General features: G+C 42.4%; 17 non-coding genes across 17 annotated transcripts; all 17 read left to right on the top strand.

Moving 5' to 3' along the window:
- The first annotated feature begins 342 nt into the window (after positions 1–342).
- trnaa-agc (transfer RNA alanine (anticodon AGC)) lies at positions 343–415 on the top strand. Its single transcript has one exon. It is a non-coding gene; the product is annotated as a tRNA-Ala (tRNA).
- Positions 416–1,670: 1,255 nt separating this feature from the next.
- trnaa-agc (transfer RNA alanine (anticodon AGC)) lies at positions 1,671–1,743 on the top strand. Its single transcript has one exon. It is a non-coding gene; the product is annotated as a tRNA-Ala (tRNA).
- Positions 1,744–2,998: 1,255 nt separating this feature from the next.
- trnaa-agc (transfer RNA alanine (anticodon AGC)) lies at positions 2,999–3,072 on the top strand. Its single transcript has one exon. It is a non-coding gene; the product is annotated as a tRNA-Ala (tRNA).
- Positions 3,073–4,017: 945 nt separating this feature from the next.
- trnaa-agc (transfer RNA alanine (anticodon AGC)) lies at positions 4,018–4,090 on the top strand. Its single transcript has one exon. It is a non-coding gene; the product is annotated as a tRNA-Ala (tRNA).
- Positions 4,091–4,329: 239 nt separating this feature from the next.
- trnaa-agc (transfer RNA alanine (anticodon AGC)) lies at positions 4,330–4,403 on the top strand. Its single transcript has one exon. It is a non-coding gene; the product is annotated as a tRNA-Ala (tRNA).
- A 944-nt stretch (positions 4,404–5,347) lies between these two features.
- Positions 5,348–5,420, top strand: trnaa-agc (transfer RNA alanine (anticodon AGC)). Its single transcript has one exon. It is a non-coding gene; the product is annotated as a tRNA-Ala (tRNA).
- Positions 5,421–5,659: 239 nt separating this feature from the next.
- On the top strand, positions 5,660–5,732 carry trnaa-agc (transfer RNA alanine (anticodon AGC)). Its single transcript has one exon. It is a non-coding gene; the product is annotated as a tRNA-Ala (tRNA).
- A 973-nt stretch (positions 5,733–6,705) lies between these two features.
- Positions 6,706–6,778, top strand: trnaa-agc (transfer RNA alanine (anticodon AGC)). Its single transcript has one exon. It is a non-coding gene; the product is annotated as a tRNA-Ala (tRNA).
- Positions 6,779–8,034: 1,256 nt separating this feature from the next.
- Positions 8,035–8,107, top strand: trnaa-agc (transfer RNA alanine (anticodon AGC)). The gene has a single exon. It is a non-coding gene; the product is annotated as a tRNA-Ala (tRNA).
- A 1,256-nt stretch (positions 8,108–9,363) lies between these two features.
- On the top strand, positions 9,364–9,436 carry trnaa-agc (transfer RNA alanine (anticodon AGC)). Its single transcript has one exon. It is a non-coding gene; the product is annotated as a tRNA-Ala (tRNA).
- A 239-nt stretch (positions 9,437–9,675) lies between these two features.
- Positions 9,676–9,748, top strand: trnaa-agc (transfer RNA alanine (anticodon AGC)). The gene has a single exon. It is a non-coding gene; the product is annotated as a tRNA-Ala (tRNA).
- A 1,516-nt stretch (positions 9,749–11,264) lies between these two features.
- Positions 11,265–11,337, top strand: trnaa-agc (transfer RNA alanine (anticodon AGC)). The gene has a single exon. It is a non-coding gene; the product is annotated as a tRNA-Ala (tRNA).
- A 1,569-nt stretch (positions 11,338–12,906) lies between these two features.
- On the top strand, positions 12,907–12,979 carry trnaa-agc (transfer RNA alanine (anticodon AGC)). Its single transcript has one exon. It is a non-coding gene; the product is annotated as a tRNA-Ala (tRNA).
- A 1,492-nt stretch (positions 12,980–14,471) lies between these two features.
- Positions 14,472–14,544, top strand: trnaa-agc (transfer RNA alanine (anticodon AGC)). Its single transcript has one exon. It is a non-coding gene; the product is annotated as a tRNA-Ala (tRNA).
- A 239-nt stretch (positions 14,545–14,783) lies between these two features.
- On the top strand, positions 14,784–14,856 carry trnaa-agc (transfer RNA alanine (anticodon AGC)). Its single transcript has one exon. It is a non-coding gene; the product is annotated as a tRNA-Ala (tRNA).
- Positions 14,857–16,659: 1,803 nt separating this feature from the next.
- trnaa-agc (transfer RNA alanine (anticodon AGC)) lies at positions 16,660–16,732 on the top strand. The gene has a single exon. It is a non-coding gene; the product is annotated as a tRNA-Ala (tRNA).
- Positions 16,733–17,675: 943 nt separating this feature from the next.
- Positions 17,676–17,748, top strand: trnaa-agc (transfer RNA alanine (anticodon AGC)). Its single transcript has one exon. It is a non-coding gene; the product is annotated as a tRNA-Ala (tRNA).
- The last annotated feature ends 3,739 nt before the right edge of the window (positions 17,749–21,487 follow it).

The raw sequence follows: 21,487 nt of genomic DNA, 5'->3' as shown, positions 1-21,487 counted from the left end.
AAAGCAAACGTTTGACTTCACAATTATCAGCTAGATATGGGCAACTAACATGCATTTCCCCACGATCAACTGATCCTAATGTTATTCCACAGACAGCCAGCAGGGGGAACTCCAGACTCGCAGGTTTTTCTGCTATCAAACACCCAAAACTCACTAACACAACAATACAACTATTTCCACCACTGGGCTTACTGCAGTCACTACTTCAACCTTTACTGAACTACCATGAAAAATACTTTTAGACAGCTGAAGCAAGCATACTTTAAAAAAAGTATCCTTTCTTATGGACGAGGGATTTGGCAGTGCGGTCATTGAGATTTCATACTTCTTTTTGAAGGCACAGGGGGATTAGCTCAAATGGTAGAGCGCTCGCTTAGCATGCGAGAGGTAGCGGGATCGATGCCCGCATCCTCCAATTACTTTGTTTGGTTCAATCAGCACACATTGTTGTTGTAGCTCTGGACTAACAAATTGAATCAAGTGTGCTTGTCTAGCTCTAAAATGTAAATGTGAATTGCTGCGGCTACCCGAGGACGATAGCTGGGAACACTAGTGTCAGGTAGAGCGTGGTGACGAGTTGAAATATGAATTCAAAATAGACCTACCAGTAGACAACGCTATCGTGGCTGTTAATAATATATTAGGCTAAGTACTGTTTTATACTCTGTTCTTTCAATTGTTTTGAGTTTATGACATTTTTCTCATGCAGTGTTTTAATGGGATTATTTAGGGACAGTTCAAAAATTACTGGGTGAGTGGGGGCTTGTAGCTTTCAAACTCTAGGGGTGTTTTTCCAAACATACTACCATGCTCCACACTCATGCTCCGATTGTATTCTCCACTCCGTTCTCTTGAGTATGTTTTTGTGTGGACGCGAGTGAGGAGAATGCATAAAGCAATACATTTAAGAAGCACTCGCACTCCCCCTACTGTATTACCTCACGCTTCACCACCCCATTCACTGAACCTCCTTCCAGCCAGGACAATGGCAACAATAGACGAATCAAGATATACACAAAGCAAACGTTTGACTTCACAATTATCAGCTAGATATGGGCAACTAACATGCATTTCCCCACGATCAACTGATCCTAATGTTATTCCACAGACAGCCAGCAGGGGGAACTCCAGACTCGCAGGTTTTTCAGCTATCAAATACCCAAAACTCACTAACACAACAATACAACTATTTCCACCACTGGGCTTACTCAAGTCACTACTTCAACATTTACTGAACTACCATGAAAAATACTTTTAGACAGCTGAAGCAAGCATACTTTAAAAAAAGTATCCTTTCTTATGGACGAGGGATTTGGCAGTGCGGTCATTGAGATTTCATACTTCTTGTTGGAGGAACAGGGGGATTAGCTCAAATGGTAGAGCGCTCGCTTAGCATGCGAGAGGTAGCGGGATCGATGCCTGCATCCTCCAAATATTTAGTTTGGTTCAATCAGCACACATTGTTGTTGTAGCTCTGGATACTAACCCAACAATACAACTATTTCCACCACTGGGCTTACTGCAGTCACTACTTCAACCTTTACTGAACTACCATGAAAAATACTTTTAGACAGCTGAAGCAAGCATACTTTTAAAAAAGTATCCTTTCTTATGGACGAGGGATTTGGCAGTGCGGTCATTGAGATTTCATACTTCTTTTTGAAGCCACAGGGGGATTAGCTCAAATGGTAGAGCGCTCGCTTAGCATGCGAGAGGTAGCGGGATCGATGCCCGCATCCTCCAGTTACTTTTTTTGGTTCAATCAGCACACATTGTTGTTGTAGCTCTGGACTAACAAATTGAATCAAGTGTGCTTGTCTGGCTCTAAAATGTAAATGTGAATTGCTGCGGCTACCCGAGGACGATAGCTGGGAACAACTAGTGTCAGGTAGAGCTTGGTGACGAGTTGAAATATGAATTCAAAATAGACCTACCAGTAGACAACGCTATCGTGGCTGTTAATAATATATTAGGCTAAGTACTGTTTTATACTCTGTTCTTTCAATTGTTTTGAGTTTATGACATTTTTCTCATGCAGTGTTTTAATGGGATTATTTAGGGACAGTTCAAAAATTACTGGATGAGTGGGGGCTTGTAGCTTTCAAACTCTAGGGGTGTTTTTCCAAACATACTACCATGCTCCACACTCATGCTCCGATTGTATTCTCCACTCCGTTCTCTTGAGTATGTTTTTGTGTGGACGCGAGTGAGGAGAATGCATAAAGCAATACATTTAAGAAGCACTCGCACTCCCCCTACTGTATTACCTCACGCTTCACCACCCCGTTCACTGAACCTCCTTCCAGCCAGGACAATGGCAACAATAGACGAATCAAGATATACACAAAGCAAACGTTTGACTTCACAATTATCAGCTAGATATGGGCAACTAACATGCATTTCCCCACGATCAACTGATCCTAATGTTATTCCACAGACAGCCAGCAGGGGGAACTCCAGACTCGCAGGTTTTTCTGCTATCAAACACCCAAAACTCACTAACACAACAATACAACTATTTCCACCACTGGGCTTACTCCAGTCACTACTTCAACATTTACTGAACTACCATGAAAAATACTTTTAGACAGCTGAAGCAAGCATACTTTAAAAAAAGTATCCTTTCTTATGGACGAGGGATTTGGCAGTGCGGTCATTGAGATTTCATACTTCTTGTTGGAGGAACAGGGGGATTAGCTCAAATGGTAGAGCGCTCGCTTAGCATGCGAGAGGTAGCGGGATTGATGCCCGCATCCTCCAAATATTTAGTTTGGTTCAATCAGCACACATTGTTGTTGTAGCTCTGGATACTAACCCAACAATACAACTATTTCCACCACTGGGCTTACTCCAGTCACAACTTCAACATTTACTGAACTACCATGAAAAATACTTTAGACAGCTGAAGCAAGCATACTTTTTAAAAAGTATCCGTTCTTATGGACGAGGGATTTGGCAGTGCGGTCATTGAGATTTCATACTTCTTGTTTTAGGCACAGGGGGATTAGCTCAAATGGTTAGAGCGCTCGCTTAGCATGCGAGAGGTAGCGGGATTGATGCCCGCATCCTCCAATTACTTTTTTTGGTTCAATCAGCACACATTGTTGTTGTAGCTCTGGACTAACAAATTGAATCAAGTGTGCTTGTCTGGCTCTAAAATGTAAATGTGAATTGCTGCGGCTACCCGAGGACGATAGCTGGGAACAACTAGTGTCAGGTAGAGCTTGGTGACGAGTTGAAATATTAATTCAAAATAGACCTACCAGTAGACAACGCTATCGTGGCTGTTAATAATATATTAGGCTAAGTACTGTTTTATACTCTGTACTTTCAATTGTTTTGAGTTTATGACATTTTTCTCATGCAGTGTTTTAATGGGATTATTTAGGGACAGTTCAAAAATAACTGGGTGAGTGGGGGCTTGTAGCTTTCAAACTCTAGGGGTGTTTTTCCAAACATACTACCATGCTCCACACTCATGCTCCGATTGTATTCTCCACTCCGTTCTCTTGAGTATGTTTTTGTGTGGACGCGAGTGAGGAGAATGCATAAAGCAATACATTTAAGAAGCACTCGCACTCCCCCTACTGTATTACCTCACGCTTCACCAGCCCCATTCACTGAACCTCCTTCCAGCCAGGACAATGGCAACAATAGACGAATCAAGATATACACAAAGCAAACGTTTGACTTCACAATTATCAGCTAGATATGGGCAACTAACATGCATTTCCCCACGATCAACTGATCCTAATGTTATTCCACAGACAGCCAGCAGGGGGAACTCCAGACTCGCAGGTTTTTCTGCTATCAAACACCCAAAACTCACTAACACAACAATACAACTATTTCCACCACTGGGCTTACTCCAGTCACTACTTCAACATTTACTGAACTACCATGAAAAATACTTTTAGACAGCTGAAGCAAGCATACTTTAAAAAAAGTATCCTTTCTTATGGATGATGTATTTGGCAGTGCGGTCATTGAGATTTCATACTTCTTGTTGGAGGAACAGGGGGATTAGCTCAAATGGTAGAGCGCTCGCTTAGCATGCGAGAGGTAGCGTGATCGATGCCCGCATCCTCCAAATATTTAGTTTGGTTCAATCAGCACACATTGTTGTTGTAGCTCTGGATACTAACCCAACAATACAACTATTTCCACCACTGGGCTTACTCCAGTCACAACTTCAACATTTACTGAACTACCATGAAAAATACCTTTAGACAGCTGAAGCAAGCATACTTTTTAAAAAGTATCCGTTCTTATGGACGAGGGATTTGGCAGTGCGGTCATTGAGATTTCATACTTCTTGTTTTAGGCACAGGGGGATTAGCTCAAATGGTTAGAGCGCTCGCTTAGCATGCGAGAGGTAGCGGGATTGATGCCCGCATCCTCCAATTACTTTTTTTGGTTCAATCAGCACACATTGTTGTTGTAGCTCTGGACTAACAAATTGAATCAAGTGTGCTTGTCTGGCTCTAAAATGTAAATGTGAATTGCTGCGGCTACCCGAGGACGATAGCTGGGAACAACTAGTGTCAGGTAGAGCTTGGTGACGAGTTGAAATATTAATTCAAAATAGACCTACCAGTAGACAACGCTATCGTGGCTGTTAATAATATATTAGGCTAAGTACTGTTTTATACTCTGTACTTTCAATTGTTTTGAGTTTCTGACATTTTTCTCATGCAGTGTTTTAATGGGATTATTTAGGGACAGTTCAAAAATTACTGGGTGAGTGGGGGCTTGTAGCTCTCAAACTCTAGGGGTGTTTTTCCAAACATACTACCATGCTCCACACTCATGCTCTGATTGTATTCTCCACTCCGTTCTCTTGAGTACGTTTTTGTGTGGACGCGAGTGAGGAGAATGCATAAAGCAATACATTTAAGAAGCACTCGCACTCCCCCTACTGTATTACCTCACGCTTCACCAGCCCATTTACTGAACCTCCTTCCAGCCAGGACAATGGCAACAATAGACGAATCAAGATATACACAAAGCAAACGTTTGACTTCACAATTATCAGCTAGATATGGGCAACTAACATGCATTTCCCCACGATCAACTGATCCTAATGTTATTCCACAGACAGCCAGCAGGGGGAACTCCAGACTCGCAGGTTTTTCTGCTATCAAACACCCAAAACTCATTAACACAACAATACAACTATTTCCACCACTGGGCTTACTCCAGTCACTACTTCAACATTTACTGAACTACCATGAAAAATACTTTTAGACAGCTGAAGCAAGCATACTTTAAAAAAGTATCCTTTCTTATGGACTGATGTATTTGGCAGTGCGGTCATTGAGATTTCATACTTCTTGTTGGAGGAACAGGGGGATTAGCTCAAATGGTAGAGCGCTCGCTTAGCATGCGAGAGGTAGCGTGATCGATGCCCGCATCCTCCAAATATTTAGTTTGGTTCAATCAGCACACATTGTTGTTGTAGCTCTGGATACTAACCCAACAATACAACTATTTCCACCACTGGGCTTACTGCAGTCACTACTTCAACCTTTACTGAACTACCATGAAAAATACTTTTAGACACCTGAAGCAAGCATACTTTTAAAAAAGTATCCTTTCTTATGGACGAGGGATTTGGCAGTGCGGTCATTGAGATTTCATACTTCTTTTCTGAGGCACAGGGGGATTAGCTCAAATGGTAGAGCGCTCGCTTAGCATGCAAGAGGTAGCGGGATCGATCCCCGCATCCTCCAATTAGTTTGTTTGGTTCAATAAGCACACATTGTTGTTGTAGCTCTGGACTGATTTAACTAATCGATGGATTAGTTAACAAATTGATTCAAGTGTGCTTGTCTGGCTCAAAAATGTGAATGTGTGTTGCTGGGGCAACCTGAGGACTGCAGTTGGGAAACACCAGTGGAAGGTAGAGTGTGGTGGCGAGTTGAAATATTGATTCAAAATAGACCTACCAGTAGACGACGCTATCGTGGCTGTTAATAATATATTAGGCTAAGTACTGTTTTATACTCTGTTCTTTCAATTGTTTTGAGTTTATGACATTTTTCTCATGCAGTGTTTTAATGGGATTATTTAGGGACAGTTCAAAAATTACTGGGTGAGTGGGGGCTTGTAGCTTTCAAACTCTAGGGGTGTTTTTCCAAACATACTACCATGCTCCACACTCATGCTCCGATGGTATTCTCCACTCCGTTCTCTTGAGTATGTTTTGTGTGGACGCGAGTGAGGAGAATGCATAAAGCAAATAATTTAAGAAGCACGTCGCACTCCCGCCTAACTGTATTACCTCACGCTTCATACCACGCCCCATTAAGGAACCGGCCTGTCCATAGCCAGGACAATGGCAAACAATAGAATCGAATCAAGATATACACAAAGCAAACGTTTGACTTCACAAGTAGCAGCTTAGATATGGGCACAACAGGCATTCCCCTATAAACTTATACTAATGTTATTATTTCCACAGACACCAGCAGGGGGAACTCCAGACTCGCAGGTTTTTCTGCTATCAAACACCCAAAACTCACTAACACAACAATACAACTATTTCCACCACTGGGCTTACTCCAGTCACTACTTCAACATTTACTGAACTACCATGAAAAATACTTTTAGACAGCTGAAGCAAGCATACTTTAAAAAAGTATCCTTTCTTATGGACGAGATTTGCAGTGCGGTCATTGAGATCATACTTCTGTTGGAGGCACAGGGGGATTAGCTCAAATGGTAGAGCGCTCGCTTAGCATGCGAGAGGTAGCGTGATCGATGCCCGCATCCTCCAAATATTTAGTTTGGTTCAATCAGCACACATTGTTGTTGTAGCTCTGGATACTAACCCAACAATACAACTATTTCCACCACTGGGCTTACTCCAGTCACAACTTCAAACATTTACTGAACTACCATGAAAAATACCTTTAGACAGCTGAAGCAAGCATACTTTTTAAAAAGTATCCGTTCTTATGGACGAGGGATTGGCAGTGCGGTCATTGAGATTTCATACTTCTTGTTTTAGGCACAGGGGGATTAGCTCAAATGGTAGAGCGCTCGCTTAGCATGCGAGAGGTAGCGGGATTGATGCCCGCATCCTCCAATTACTTTTTTTGGTTCAATCAGCACACATTGTTGTTGTAGCTCTGGACTAACAAATTGAATCAAGTGTGCTTGTCTGGCTCTAAAATGTAAATGTGAATTGCTGCGGCTACCCGAGGACGATAGCTGGGAACAACTAGTGTCAGGTAGAGCTTGGTGACGAGTTGAAATATTAATTCAAAATAGACCTACCAGTAGACAACGCTATCGTGGCTGTTAATAATATATTAGGCTAAGTACTGTTTTATACTCTGTACTTTCAATTGTTTTGAGTTTCTGACATTTTTCTCATGCAGTGTTTTAATGGGATTATTTAGGGACAGTTCAAAAATTACTGGGTGAGTGGGGGCTTGTAGCTCTCAAACTCTAGGGGTGTTTTTCCAAACATACTACCATGCTCCACACTCATGCTCTGATTGTATTCTCCACTCCGTTCTCTTGAGTACGTTTTTGTGTGGACGCGAGTGAGGAGAATGCATAAAGCAATACATTTAAGAAGCACTCGCACTCCCCCTACTGTATTACCTCACGCTTCACCAGCCCATTTACTGAACCTCCTTCCAGCCAGGACAATGGCAACAATAGACGAATCAAGATATACACAAAGCAAACGTTTGACTTCACAATTATCAGCTAGATATGGGCAACTAACATGCATTTCCCCACGATCAACTGATCCTAATGTTATTCCACAGACAGCCAGCAGGGGGAACTCCAGACTCGCAGGTTTTTCTGCTATCAAACACCCAAAACTCATTAACACAACAATACAACTATTTCCACCACTGGGCTTACTCCAGTCACTACTTCAACCTTTACTGAACTACCATGAAAAATACTTTTAGACAGCTGAAGCAAGCATACTTTAAAAAAAGTATCCTTTCTTATGGATGGTGTATTTGGCAGTGCGGTCATTGAGATTTCATACTTCTTGTTGGAGGAACAGGGGGATTAGCTCAAATGGTAGAGCGCTCGCTTAGCATGCGAGAGGTAGCGTGATCGATGCCCGCATCCTCCAAATATTTAGTTTGGTTCAATCAGCACACATTGTTGTTGTAGATCTGGATACTAACCCAACAATACAACTATTTCCACCACTGGGCTTACTCCAGTCACAACTTCAACATTTACTGAACTACCATGAAAAATACCTTTAGACAGCTGAAGCAAGCATACTTTTTAAAAAGTATCCGTTCTTATGGACGAGGGATTTGGCAGTGCGGTCATTGAGATTTCATACTTCTTGTTTTAGGCACAGGGGGATTAGCTCAAATGGTAGAGCGCTCGCTTAGCATGCGAGAGGTAGCGGGATTGATGCCCGCATCCTCCAATTACTTTTTTTGGTTCAATCAGCACACATTGTTGTTGTAGCTCTGGACTAACAAATTGAATCAAGTGTGCTTGTCTGGCTCTAAAATGTAAATGTGAATTGCTGCGGCTACCCGAGGACGATAGCTGGGAACAACTAGTGTCAGGTAGAGCTTGGTGACGAGTTGAAATATTAATTCAAAATAGACCTACCAGTAGACAACGCTATCGTGGCTGTTAATAATATATTAGGCTAAGTACTGTTTTATACTCTGTACTTTCAATTGTTTTGAGTTTCTGACATTTTTCTCATGCAGTGTTTTAATGGGATTATTTAGGGACAGTTCAAAAATTACTGGGTGAGTGGGGGCTTGTAGCTCTCAAACTCTAGGGGTGTTTTTCCAAACATACTACCATGCTCCACACTCATGCTCTGATTGTATTCTCCACTCCGTTCTCTTGAGTACGTTTTTGTGTGGACGCGAGTGAGGAGAATGCATAAAGCAATACATTTAAGAAGCACTCGCACTCCCCCTACTGTATTACCTCACGCTTCACCAGCCCATTTACTGAACCTCCTTCCAGCCAGGACAATGGCAACAATAGACGAATCAAGATATACACAAAGCAAACGTTTGACTTCACAATTATCAGCTAGATATGGGCAACTAACATGCATTTCCCCACGATCAACTGATCCTAATGTTATTCCACAGACAGCCAGCAGGGGGAACTCCAGACTCGCAGGTTTTTCTGCTATCAAACACCCAAAACTCATTAACACAACAATACAACTATTTCCACCACTGGGCTTACTCCAGTCACTACTTCAACCTTTACTGAACTACCATGAAAAATACTTTTAGACAGCTGAAGCAAGCATACTTTTAAAAAAGTATCCTTTCTTATGGATGATGTATTTGGCAGTGCGGTCATTGAGATTTCATACTTCTTGTTGGAGGAACAGGGGGATTAGCTCAAATGGTAGAGCGCTCGCTTAGCATGCGAGAGGTAGCGTGATCGATGCCCGCATCCTCCAAATATTTAGTTTGGTTCAATCAGCACACATTGTTGTTGTAGCTCTGGATACTAACCCAACAATACAACTATTTCCACCACTGGGCTTACTGCAGTCACTACTTCAACCTTTACTGAACTACCATGAAAAATACTTTTAGACAGCTGAAGCAAGCATACTTTAAAAAAAGTATCCTTTCTTATGGACGAGGGATTTGGCAGTGCGGTCATTGAGATTTCATACTTCTTTTCTGAGGCACAGGGGGATTAGCTCAAATGGTAGAGCGCTCGCTTAGCATGCAAGAGGTAGCGGGATCGATGCCCGCATCCTCCAATTAGTTTGTTTGGTTCAATAAGCACACATTGTTGTTGTAGCTCTGGACTGATTTAACTAATCGATGGATTAGTTAACAAATTGATTCAAGTGTGCTTGTCTGGCTCAAAAATGTGAATGTGTGTTGCTGGGGCAACCTGAGGACTGCAGTTGGGAAACACCAGTGGAAGGTAGAGTGTGGTGGCGAGTTGAAATATTGATTCAAAATAGACCTACCAGTAGACGACGCTATCGTGGCTGTTAATAATATATTAGGCTAAGTACTGTTTTATACTCTGTTCTTTCAATTGTTTTGAGTTTATGACATTTTTCTCATGCAGTGTTTTAATGGGATTATTTAGGGACAGTTCAAAAATTACTGGGTGAGTGGGGGCTTGTAGCTTTCAAACTCTAGGGGTGTTTTTCCAAACATACTACCATGCTCCACACTCATGCTCCGATTGTATTCTCCACTCCGTTCTCTTGAGTATGTTTTTGTGTGGACGCGAGTGAGGAGAATGCATAAAGCAATACATTTAAGAAGCACTCGCACTCCCCCTACTGTATTACCTCACGCTTCACCACCCCATTCACTGAACCTCCTTCCAGCCAGGACAATGGCAACAATAGACGAATCAAGATATACACAAAGCAAACGTTTGACTTCACAATTATCAGCTAGATATGGGCAACTAACATGCATTTCCCCACGATCAACTGATCCTAATGTTATTCCACAGACAGCCAGCAGGGGGAACTCCAGACTCGCAGGTTTTTCTGCTATCAAACACCCAAAACTCACTAACACAACAATACAACTATTTCTACCACTGGGCTTACTCCAGTCACTACTTCAACATTTACTGAACTACCATGAAAAATACTTTTAGACAGCTGAAGCAAGCATACTTTTAAAAAAGTATCCTTTCTTATGGACGAGGGATTTGGCAGTGCGGTCATTGAGATTTCATACTTCTTTTCGGAGGCAGAGGGGGATTAGCTCAAATGGTAGAGGGCTTGCTTAGCATGCAAGAGTTAGTGGGATCGATGCCCGCATCCTCCAATTGCTTTGTTTGGTTCAATCAGCACACATTGTTGTTGTAGCTCTGGATACTAACCCAACAATACAACTATTTCCACCACTGGGCTTACTCCAGTCACAACTTCAACATTTACTGAACTACCATGAAAAATACTTTTAGACAGCTGAAGCAAGAATACTTTTAAAAAAGTATCCGTTCTTATGGACGAGGGATTTGGCAGTGCGGTCATTGAGATTTCATACTTCTTGTTTTAGGCACAGGGGGATTAGCTCAAATGGTAGAGCGCTCGCTTAGCTTGCGAGAGGTAGCGGGATCGATGCCCGCATCCTCCAATTACTTTGTCTGGTTCAATCAGCACACATTGTTGTTGTAGCTCTGGACTAACAAATTGAATCAAGTCTGCTTGTCTAGCTCTAAAATGTAAATGTGAATTGCTGCGGCTAACCCGAGGACGATAGCTGGGAACAACTAGTGTCAGGTAGAGAGTGGTGACGGGGGGATTAGCTCAAATGGTAGAGCGCTCGCTTAGCATGCGAGAGGTAGCGGGATCGATGCCCGCATCCTCCAAATATTTGGTTTGGTTCAATCAGCACACATTGTTGTTGTAGCTCTGGATACTAACCCAACAATACAACTATTTCCACCACTGGGCTTACTCCAGTCACAACTTCAACATTTACTGAACTACCATGAAAAATACTTTTAGACAGCTGAAGCAAGCATACTTTTTAAAAAGTATCCGTTCTTATGGACGAGGGATTTGGCAGTGCGGTCATTGAGATTTCATACTTCTTTTCGGAGGCACAGGGGGATTAGCTCAAATGGTAGAGTGCTCGCTTAGCATGCGAGAGGTAGCGGGATTGATTCCCCGCATCCTCCAATTACTTTGTTTGGTTCAATCAGCACACATTGTTGTTGTAGCTCTGGACTAACAAATTGAATCAAGTGTGCTTGTCTGGCTCTAAAATGTAAATGTGAATTGCTGCGGCTACCCGAGGACGATAGCTGGGAACAACTAGTGTCAGGTAGAGCGTGGTGACGAGTTGAAATATTAATTCAAAATAGACCTACCAGTAGACAACGCTATCGTGGCTGTTAATAATATATTAGTCTAAGTACTGTTTTATACTCTGTTCTTTCAATTGTTTTGAGTTCATGACATTTTTCTCATGCAGTGTTTTAATGGGATTATTTAGGGACAGTTCAAAAATTACTGGGTGAGTGGGGGCTTGTAGCTCTCAAACTCTAGGGGTGTTTTTCCAAACATACTACCATGCTCCACACTCATGCTCCGATTGTATTCTCCACTCCGTTCTCTTGAGTACGTTTTTGTGTGGACGCGAGTGAGGAGAATGCATAAAGCAATACATTTAAGAAGCACTCGCACTCCCCCTAATGTATTACCTCACGCTTCACCACCCCATTCACTGAACCTCCTTCCAGCCAGGACAATGGCAACAATAGACGAATCAAGATATACACAAAGCAAACGTTTGACTTCACAATTATCAGCTAGATATGGGCAACTAACATGCATTTCCCCACGATCAACTGATCCTAATGTTATTCCACAGACAGCCAGCAGGGGGAACTCCAGACTCGCAGGTTTTTCTGCTATCAAACACCCAAAACTCACTAACACAACAATACAACTATTTCCACCACTGGGCTTACTCCAGTCACTACTTCAACCTTTACTGAACTACCATGAAAAATACTTTTAGACAGCTGAAGCAAGCATACTTTAAAAAAAGTATCCTTTCTTATGGACGAGGGATTTGGCAGTGCGGTCATTGAGATTTCATACTTCTTGTTGGAGGCACAGGGGGATTAGCTCAAAAGGTAGAGCGCTCGCTTAGCATGTGAGAGGTAGCGGGATCGATGCCTGCATCCTCCAAATATTTGGTTTGGTTCAATCTGCACACATTGTTGTTGTAGCTCTGGATACTAACCCAACAATACAACTATTTCCACCACTGGGCTTACTCCAGTCACAACTTCAACATTTACTGAACTACCATGAAAAATACTTTTAGACAGCTGAAGCAAGCATACTTTTTAAAAAGTATCCGTTCTTATGGACGAGGGATTTGGCAGTGCGGTCATTGAGATTTCATACTTCTTGTTTTAGGCACAGGGGGATTAGCTCAAATGGTAGAGCGCTCGCTTAGCATGCGAGAGGTAGCGGGATCGATGCCCGCATCCTCCAAATTACTTTGTTTGGTTCAATCAGCACACATTGTTGTTGTAGCTCTGGACTAACAAATTGAATCAAGTGTACTTGTCTAGCTCTAAAATGTAAATGTGAATTGCTGTGGCTACCCGAGGACGATAGCTGGGAACAACTAGTGTCAGGTAGAGCGTGGTGACGTGGGGATTAGCTCAAATGGCTGAGCGCTCGCTTAGCATGCGAGAGGTAGCGGGATCGATGCCCGCATCCTCCAAATATTTGGTTTGGTTCAATCAGCACACATTGTTGTTGTAGCTCTGGATACTAACCCAACAATACAACTATTTCCACCACTGGGCTTACTGCAGTCACTACTTCAACCTTTACTGAACTACCATGAAAAATACTTTTAGACAGCTGAAGCAAGCATACTTTTTAAAAAGTATCCGTTCTTATGGACGAGGGATTTGGCAGTGCGGTCATTGAGATTTCATACTTCTTTTCGGAGGCACAGGGGGATTAGCTCAAATGGTAGAGTGCTCGCTTAGCATGCGAGAGGTAGCGGGATTGATTCCCCGCATCCTCCAATTACTTTGTTTGGTTCAATCAGCACACATTGTTGTTGTAGCTCTGGACTAACAAATTGCATCAAGTGTGCTTGTCTGGCTCTAAAATGTAAATGTGAATTGCTGCGGCTACCCGAGGACGATAGCTGGGAACAACTAGTGTCAGGTAGAGCGTGGTGACGAGTTGAAATATTAATTCAAAATAGACCTACCAGTAGACAACGCTATCGTGGCTGTTAATAATATATTAGGCTAAGTACTGTTTTATACTCTGTTCTTTCAATTGTTTTGAGTTCATGACATTTTTCTCATGCAGTGTTTTAATGGGATTATTTAGGGACAGTTCAAAAATTACTGGGTGAGTGGGGGCTTGTAGCTCTCAAACTCTAGGGGTGTTTTTCCAAACATACTACCATGCTCCACACTCATGCTCCGATTGTATTCTCCACTCCGTTCTCTTGAGTACGTTTTTGTGTGGACGCGAGTGAGGAGAATGCATAAAGCAATACATTTAAGAAGCACTCGCACTCCCCCTAATGTATTACCTCACGCTTCACCACCCCATTCACTGAACCTCCTTCCAGCCAGGACAATGGCAACAATAGACGAATCAAGATATACACAAAGCAAACGTTTGACTTCACAATTATCAGCTAGATATGGGCAACTAACATGCATTTCCCCACGATCAACTGATCCTAATATTATTCCACAGACAGCCAGCAGGGGGAACTCCAGACTCGCAGGTTTTTCTGCTATCAAACACCCAAAACTCACTAACACAACAATACAACTATTTCCACCACTGGGCTTACTCCAGTCACTACTTCAACATTTACTGAACTACCATGAAAAATACTTTTAGACAGCTGAAGCAAGCATACTTTAAAAAAAGTATCCTTTCTTATGGACGAGGGATTTGGCAGTGCGGTCATTGAGATTTCATACTTCTTGTTGGAGCTACAGGGGGATTAGCTCAAATGGTAGAGCGCTCGCTTAGCATGCGAGAGGTAGCGGGATCGATGCCCGCATCCTCCAAATATTTGGTTTGGTTCAATCTGCACACATTGTTGTTGTAGCTCTGGATACTAACCCAACAATACAACTATTTCCACCACTGGGCTTACTCCAGTCACAACTTCAACATTTACTGAACTACCATGAAAAATACTTTTAGACAGCTGAAGCAAGCATACTTTTTAAAAAGTATCCGTTCTTATGGACGAGGGATTTGGCAGTGCGGTCATTGAGATTTCATACTTCTTGTTTTAGGCACAGGGGGATTAGCTCAAATGTTAGAGCGCTCGCTTAGCATGCGAGAGGTAGCGGGATCGATGCCCGCATCCTCCAATTACTTTGTTTGGTTCAATCAGCACACATTGTTGTTGTAGCTCTGGACTAACAAATTGAATCAAGTGTACTTGTCTAGCTCTAAAATGTAAATGTGAATTGCTGCGGCTACCCGAGGACGATAGCTGGGAACAACTAGTGTCAGGTAGAGCGTGGTGACGAGTTGAAATATTAATTCAAAATAGACCTACCAGTAGACAACGCTATCGTGGCTGTTAATAATATATTAGGCTAAGTACTGTTTTATACTCTGTTCTTTCACTTGTTTTGAGTTCATGACATTTTTCTCATGCAGTGTTTTAATGGGATTATTTAGGGACAGTTCAAAAATTACTGGGTGAGTGGGGGCTTGTAGCTCTCAAACTCTAGGGGTGTTTTTCCAAACATACTACCATGCTCCACACTCATGCTCCGATTGTATTCTCCACTCCGTTCTCTTGAGTACGTTTTTGTGTGGACGCGAGTGAGGAGAATGCATAAAGCAATACATTTAAGAAGCACTCGCACTCCCCCTAATGTATTAACTCACGCTTCACCACCCCATTCACTGAACCTCCTTCCAGCCAGGACAATGGCAACAATAGACGAATCAAGATATACACAAAGCAAACGTTTGACTTCACAATTATCAGCTAGATATGGGCAACTAACATGCATTTCCCCACGATCAACTGATCCTAATGTTATTCCACAGACAGCCAGCAGGGGGAACTCCAGACTCGCAGGTTTTTCTGCTATCAAACACCCAAAACTCACTAACACAACAATACAACTATTTCCACCACTGGGCTTACTCCAGTCACTACTTCAACCTTTACTGAACTACCATGAAAAATACTTTTAGACAGCTGAAGCAAGCATACTTTAAAAAAAAGTATCCTTTCTTATGGACGAGGGATTTGGCAGTGCGGTCATTGAGATTTCATACTTCTTGTTGGAGGCACAGGGGGATTAGCTCAAAAGGTAGAGCGCTCGCTTAGCATGTGAGAGGTAGCCGGATCGATGCCCGCATCCTCCAAATATTTGGTTTGGTTCAATCTGCACACATTGTTGTTGTAGCTCTGGATACTAACCCAACAATACAACTATTTCCACCACTGGGCTTACTCCAGTCACAACTTCAACATTTACTGAACTACCATGAAAAATACTTTTAGACAGCTGAAGCAAGCATACTTTTTAAAAAGTATCCGTTCTTATGGACGAGGGATTTGGCAGTGCGGTCATTGAGATTTCATACTTCTTGTTTTAGGCACAGGGGGATTAGCTCAAATGGTAGAGCGCTAGCTTAGCATGCGAGAGGTAGCGGGATCGATGCCCGTATCCTCCAATTACTTTGTTTGGTTCAATCAGCACACATTGTTGTTGTAGCTCTGGACTAACAAATTGAATCAAGTGTACTTGTCTAGCTCTAAAATGTAAATGTGAATTGCTGCGGCTACCCGAGGACGATAGCTGGGAACAACTAGTGTCAGGTAGAGCGTGGTGACGTGGGGATTAGCTCAAATGGCTGAGTGCTCGCTTAGCATGCGAGAGGTAGCGGGATCGATGCCCGCATCCTCCAAATATTTGGTTTGGTTCAATCAGCACACATTGTTGTTGTAGCTCTGGATACTAACCCAACAATACAACTATTTCCACCACTGGGCTTACTGCAGTCACTACTTCAACCTTTACTGAACTACCATGAAAAATACTTTTAGACAGCTGAAGCAAGCATACTTTTAAAAAAGTATCCTTTCTTATGGACGAGGGATTTGGCAGTGCGGTCATTGAGATTTCATACTTCTTTTCAGAGGCACAGGGGGATTAGCTCAAATGGTAGAGTGCTCGCTTAGCATGCGAGAGGTAGCGGGATCGATGCCCGTATCCTCCAATTACTTTGTTTGGTTCAATCAGCACACATTGTTGTTGTAGCTCTGGACTAACAAATTGAATCAAGTGTGCTTGTCTAGCTCTAAAATGTAAATGTGAATTGCTGCGGCTACCCGAGGACGATAGCTGGGAACAACTAGTGTCAGGTAGAGCGTGGTGACGAGTTGAAATATGAATTCAAAATAGACCTACCAGTAGACAACGCTATCGTGGCTGTTAATAATATATTAGGCTAAGTACTGTTTTATACTCTGTTCTTTCAATTGTTTTGAGTTTATGACATTTTTCTCATGCAGTGTTTTAATGGGATTATTTAGGGACTGTTCAAAAATTACTTGGTGAGTGGGGGCTTGTAGCTTTCAAACTCTAGGGGTGTTTTTCCAAACATACTACCATGCTCCACACTCATGCTCCGATTGTATTCTCCACTCCGTTCTCTTGAGTATGTTTTTGTGTGGACGCGAGTGAGGAGAATGCATAAAGCAATACATTTAAGAAGCACTCGCACTCCCCCTACTGTATTACCTCACGCTTCACCACCCCATTCACTGAACCTCCTTCCAGCCAGGACAATGGCAACAATAGACGAATCAAGATATACACAAAGCAAACGTTTGACTTCACAATTATCAGCTAGATATGGGCAACTAACATGCATTTCCCCACGATCAACTGATCCTAATGTATTCCACAGACAGCCAGCAGGGGGAACTCCAGACTCGCAGGTTTTTCTGCTATCAAAGACCCAAAACTCACTAACACAACAATACAACTATTTCCACCACTGGGCTTACTCCAGTCACTACTCAAACATTTACTGAACTACCATGAAAAATACTTTTAGACAGCTGAAGCAAGCATACTTTAAAAAAAGTATCCTTTCTTATGGACGAGGGATTTGGCAGTGCGGTCATTGAGATTTCATACTTCTTGTTGGAGGCACAGGGGGATTAGCTCAAAAGGTAGAGCGCTCGCTTAGCATGCGAGAGGTAGCGGGATCGATGCCCGCATCCTCCAAATATTTGGTTTGGTTCAATCAGCACACATTGTTGTTGTAGCTCTGGATACTAACCCAACAATACAACTATTTCCACCACTGGGCTTACTGCAGTCACTACTTCAACCTTTACTGAACTACCATGAAAAATACTTTTAGACAGCTGAAGCAAGCATACTTTTAAAAAGTATCCGTTCTTATGGACGAGGGATTTGGCAGTGCGGTCATTGAGATTTCATACTTCTTGTTTTAGGCACAGGGGGATTAGCTCAAATGTTAGAGCGCTCGCTTAGCATGCGAGAGGTAGCGGGATTGATGCCCTCATCCTCCAATTACTTTTTGGGTTCAATCAGCACACATTGTTGTTGTAGCTCTGGACTAACAAATTGAATCAAGTGTGCTTGTCTGGCTCTAAAATGTAAATGTGAATTGCTGCGGCTACCCGAGGACGATAGCTGGGAACAACTAGTGTCAGGTAGAGCTTGGTGACGAGTTGAAATATTAATTCAAAATAGACCTACCAGTAGACAACGCTATCGTGGCTGTTAATAATATATTAGGCTAAGTACTGTTTTATACTCTGTACTTTCAATTGTTTTGAGTTTCTGACATTTTTCTCATGCAGTGTTTTAATGGGATCATTTAGGGACAGTTCAAAAATTACTGGGTGAGTGGGGGCTTGTAGCTTTCAAACTCTAGGGGTGTTTTTCCAAACATACTACCATGCCTCCACACTCATGCTCCGATGTATTCTCCACTCCGTCTCTTGAGTATGTTTTTGTGTGGACGCGAGTGAGGAGAATGCATAAAGCAATACATTTAAGAAGCACTCGCACTCCCCCTACTGTATTACCTCACGCTTCACCACCCCATTCACTGAACCTCCTTCCAGCCAGGACAATGGCAACAATAGACGATCAAGATAGACACAAAGCAAACGTTTGACTTCACAATTATCAGCTAGATATGGGCAACTAACATGCATTTCCCACGATCAACTGATCCTAATGTTATTCCACAGACAGCCAGCAGGGGGAACTCCAGACTCGCAGGTTTTCTTGCTATCAAACCCCAAACTCACTAACACAACAATACAACTATTTCCACCACTGGGCTTACTCCAGTCACTACTTTCAACATTTACTGAACTACCATGAAATTACTTTTAGACAGCTTAAGCAAGCATACTTTAAAAAAAGTATCCTTTCTTATGGACGAGGGATTTGGCAGTGCGGTCATTGAGATTTCATACTGCTTGTTGGAGGCACAGGGGATTAGCTCAAATGGTAGAGCGCTCGCTTAGCATGCGAGAGGTAGCGTGATCGATACCTGCATCCTCCAAATATTTAGTTTGGTTCAATCAGCACACATTGTGTTGTAGCTCTGGATACTAACCCAAAAATACAACTATTTCCACCACTGGGCCTTACTCCAGTCACAACTTCAACATTACTGAACTACCATGAAAAATATCCTTTAGACAGCTGAAGCAAGCATACTTTTTAAAAAGTATCCGTTTATGGACGAGGGATTTGGCAGTGCGGTCATTGAGATTTCATACTTCTTTTTGAAGGCACAGGGGATTAGCTCAAATGGTAGAGCGCTCGCTTAGCATGCGAGAGGTAGCGGGATCGATTCCTGCATCCTCCAATTACTTTTTTTGGTTCAATCAGCACACATTGTTGTTGTAGCTCTGGACTCACAAATTGAATCAAGTGTGCTTGTCTAGCTCTAAAATGTAAATGTGAATTGCTGCGGCTACCCGAGGACGATAGCTGGGAACAACTAGTGTCAGGTAGAGCGTGGTGACGAGTTGAAAGTATGATTCAAAATAGACCTACCAGTAGACAACGCTATCGTGGCTGTTAATAATATATTAGGCTAAGTACTGTTTATTACTCTGTTCTTTCAATTGTTTTGAGTTTATGACATTTTCTCATGCAGTGTTTTATGGGACTTATTTAGGGACAGTTCAAAAAATTACTGGGTGAGTGGGGGGCTTGTAGCTTCAAACTCTAGGGGTGTTTTTCCAAACATACTACCATGCTCCACACTCATGCTCCGATTGTATTCTCCACTCCGTTCTCTTGAGTATGTTTTTGTGTGGACGCGAGTGAGGAGAATGCATAAAGCAATACATTTAAGAAGCACTCTCACTCCCTCTACTGTATTACCTCACGCTTCACCACCCATTCACCACCCCATCACTGAACCTCCTTCCAGCCAGGACAATGGCAACAATAGACGAATCAAGATATACACAAAGCAAACGTTTGACTTCACAATTATCAGCTAGATATGGGCAACTAACATGCATTTCCCCACGATCAACTGATCCTAATGTTATTCCACAGACAGCCAGCAGGGGAACTCCAGACTCGCAGGTTTTTCTGCTATCAAACACCCAAAACTCACTAACACAACAATACAACTATTTCCACCACTGGGCTTACTCCAGTCACTACTCAAACATTTACTGAACTACCATGAAAAATACTTTTAGACAGCTGAAGCAAGCATACTTTAAAAAAGTATCCTTTCTTATGGACGAGGATTTGGCAGTGCGGTCATTGAGATTTCATACTTCTTGTTGGAGGCACAGGGGGATTAGCTCAAAAGGTAGAGCGCTCGCTTAGCATGCGAGAGGTAGCGGCATCGATGCCCGCATCCTCCAAATATTTGGTTGGTTCAATCAGCACACATTGTTGTTGTAGCTCTGGATACTAACCCAACAATACAACTATTTCCACCACTGGGCTTACTGCAGTCACTACTTCAACATTTACTGAACTACCATGAAAAATACCTTTAGACAGCTGAAGCAAGCATACTTTTTAAAAAGTATCCGTTCTTATGGACGAGGGATTTGGCAGTGCGGTCATTGAGATTTCATACTTCTTTTTGAAGGCACAGGGGGATTAGCTCAAATGGTAGAGCGCCTCGCTTAGCATGCGAGAGGTAGCGGGATCGATGCCTGCATCCTCCAATTACTTTTTTGGTTCAATCAGCACACATTGTTGTTGTAGCTCTGGACTAACAAATTGAATCAAGTGTGCTTGTCTAGCTCTAAATGTAAATGTAAATGTGAATTGCTGCGGCTACCCGAGGACGATAGCTGGGAACAACTAGTGTCAGGTAGAGCGTGGTGACGAGTTGAAATATGAATTCAAAATAGACCTACCAGTAGACAACGCTATCGTGGCTGTTAATAATATATTAGGCTAAGTACTGTTTTATACTCTGTTCTTTCAATTGTTTTGAGTTTATGACATTTTTCTCATGCAGTGTTTTAATGGGATTATTTAGGGACAGTTCAAAATTACTGGGTGAGTGGGGGCTTGTAGCTTTCAAACTCTAGGGGTTGTTTTCCAAACATACTACCATGCTCCACACTTATGCTCCGATTGTATTCTCCACTCCCGTTCTCTTGAGTATGTTTTTGTGTGGACGCGAGTGAGGAGAATGCATAAGCAATACATTTAAGAAGCACTCGCACTCCCTCTACTGTATTACCTCACGCTTCACCACCACCCCATTCACTGAACCTCCTTCCAGCCAGGACAAATGGCAACAATAGACGAATCAAGATATACACAAAGCAAACGTTTGACTTCACAATATCACAGCTAGATATGGGCAACTAACATGCATTCCCCACGATCAACTGATCCTAATGTTATTCCACAGACAGCCAGCAGGGGAACTCAGACTCGCAGGTTTTTCTGCTATCAAACACCCAAAACTCACTAACACAAACAA

Source organism: Oncorhynchus kisutch, unplaced genomic scaffold, assembly GCF_002021735.2.
Source record: "Oncorhynchus kisutch isolate 150728-3 unplaced genomic scaffold, Okis_V2 scaffold830, whole genome shotgun sequence".
NCBI classification, from domain to species: Eukaryota; Metazoa; Chordata; class Actinopteri; order Salmoniformes; family Salmonidae; genus Oncorhynchus; species Oncorhynchus kisutch.
The sequence above is the reverse complement of the archived record's forward strand: the minus strand, read 5'-3'. Positions and strand labels throughout refer to the sequence as shown.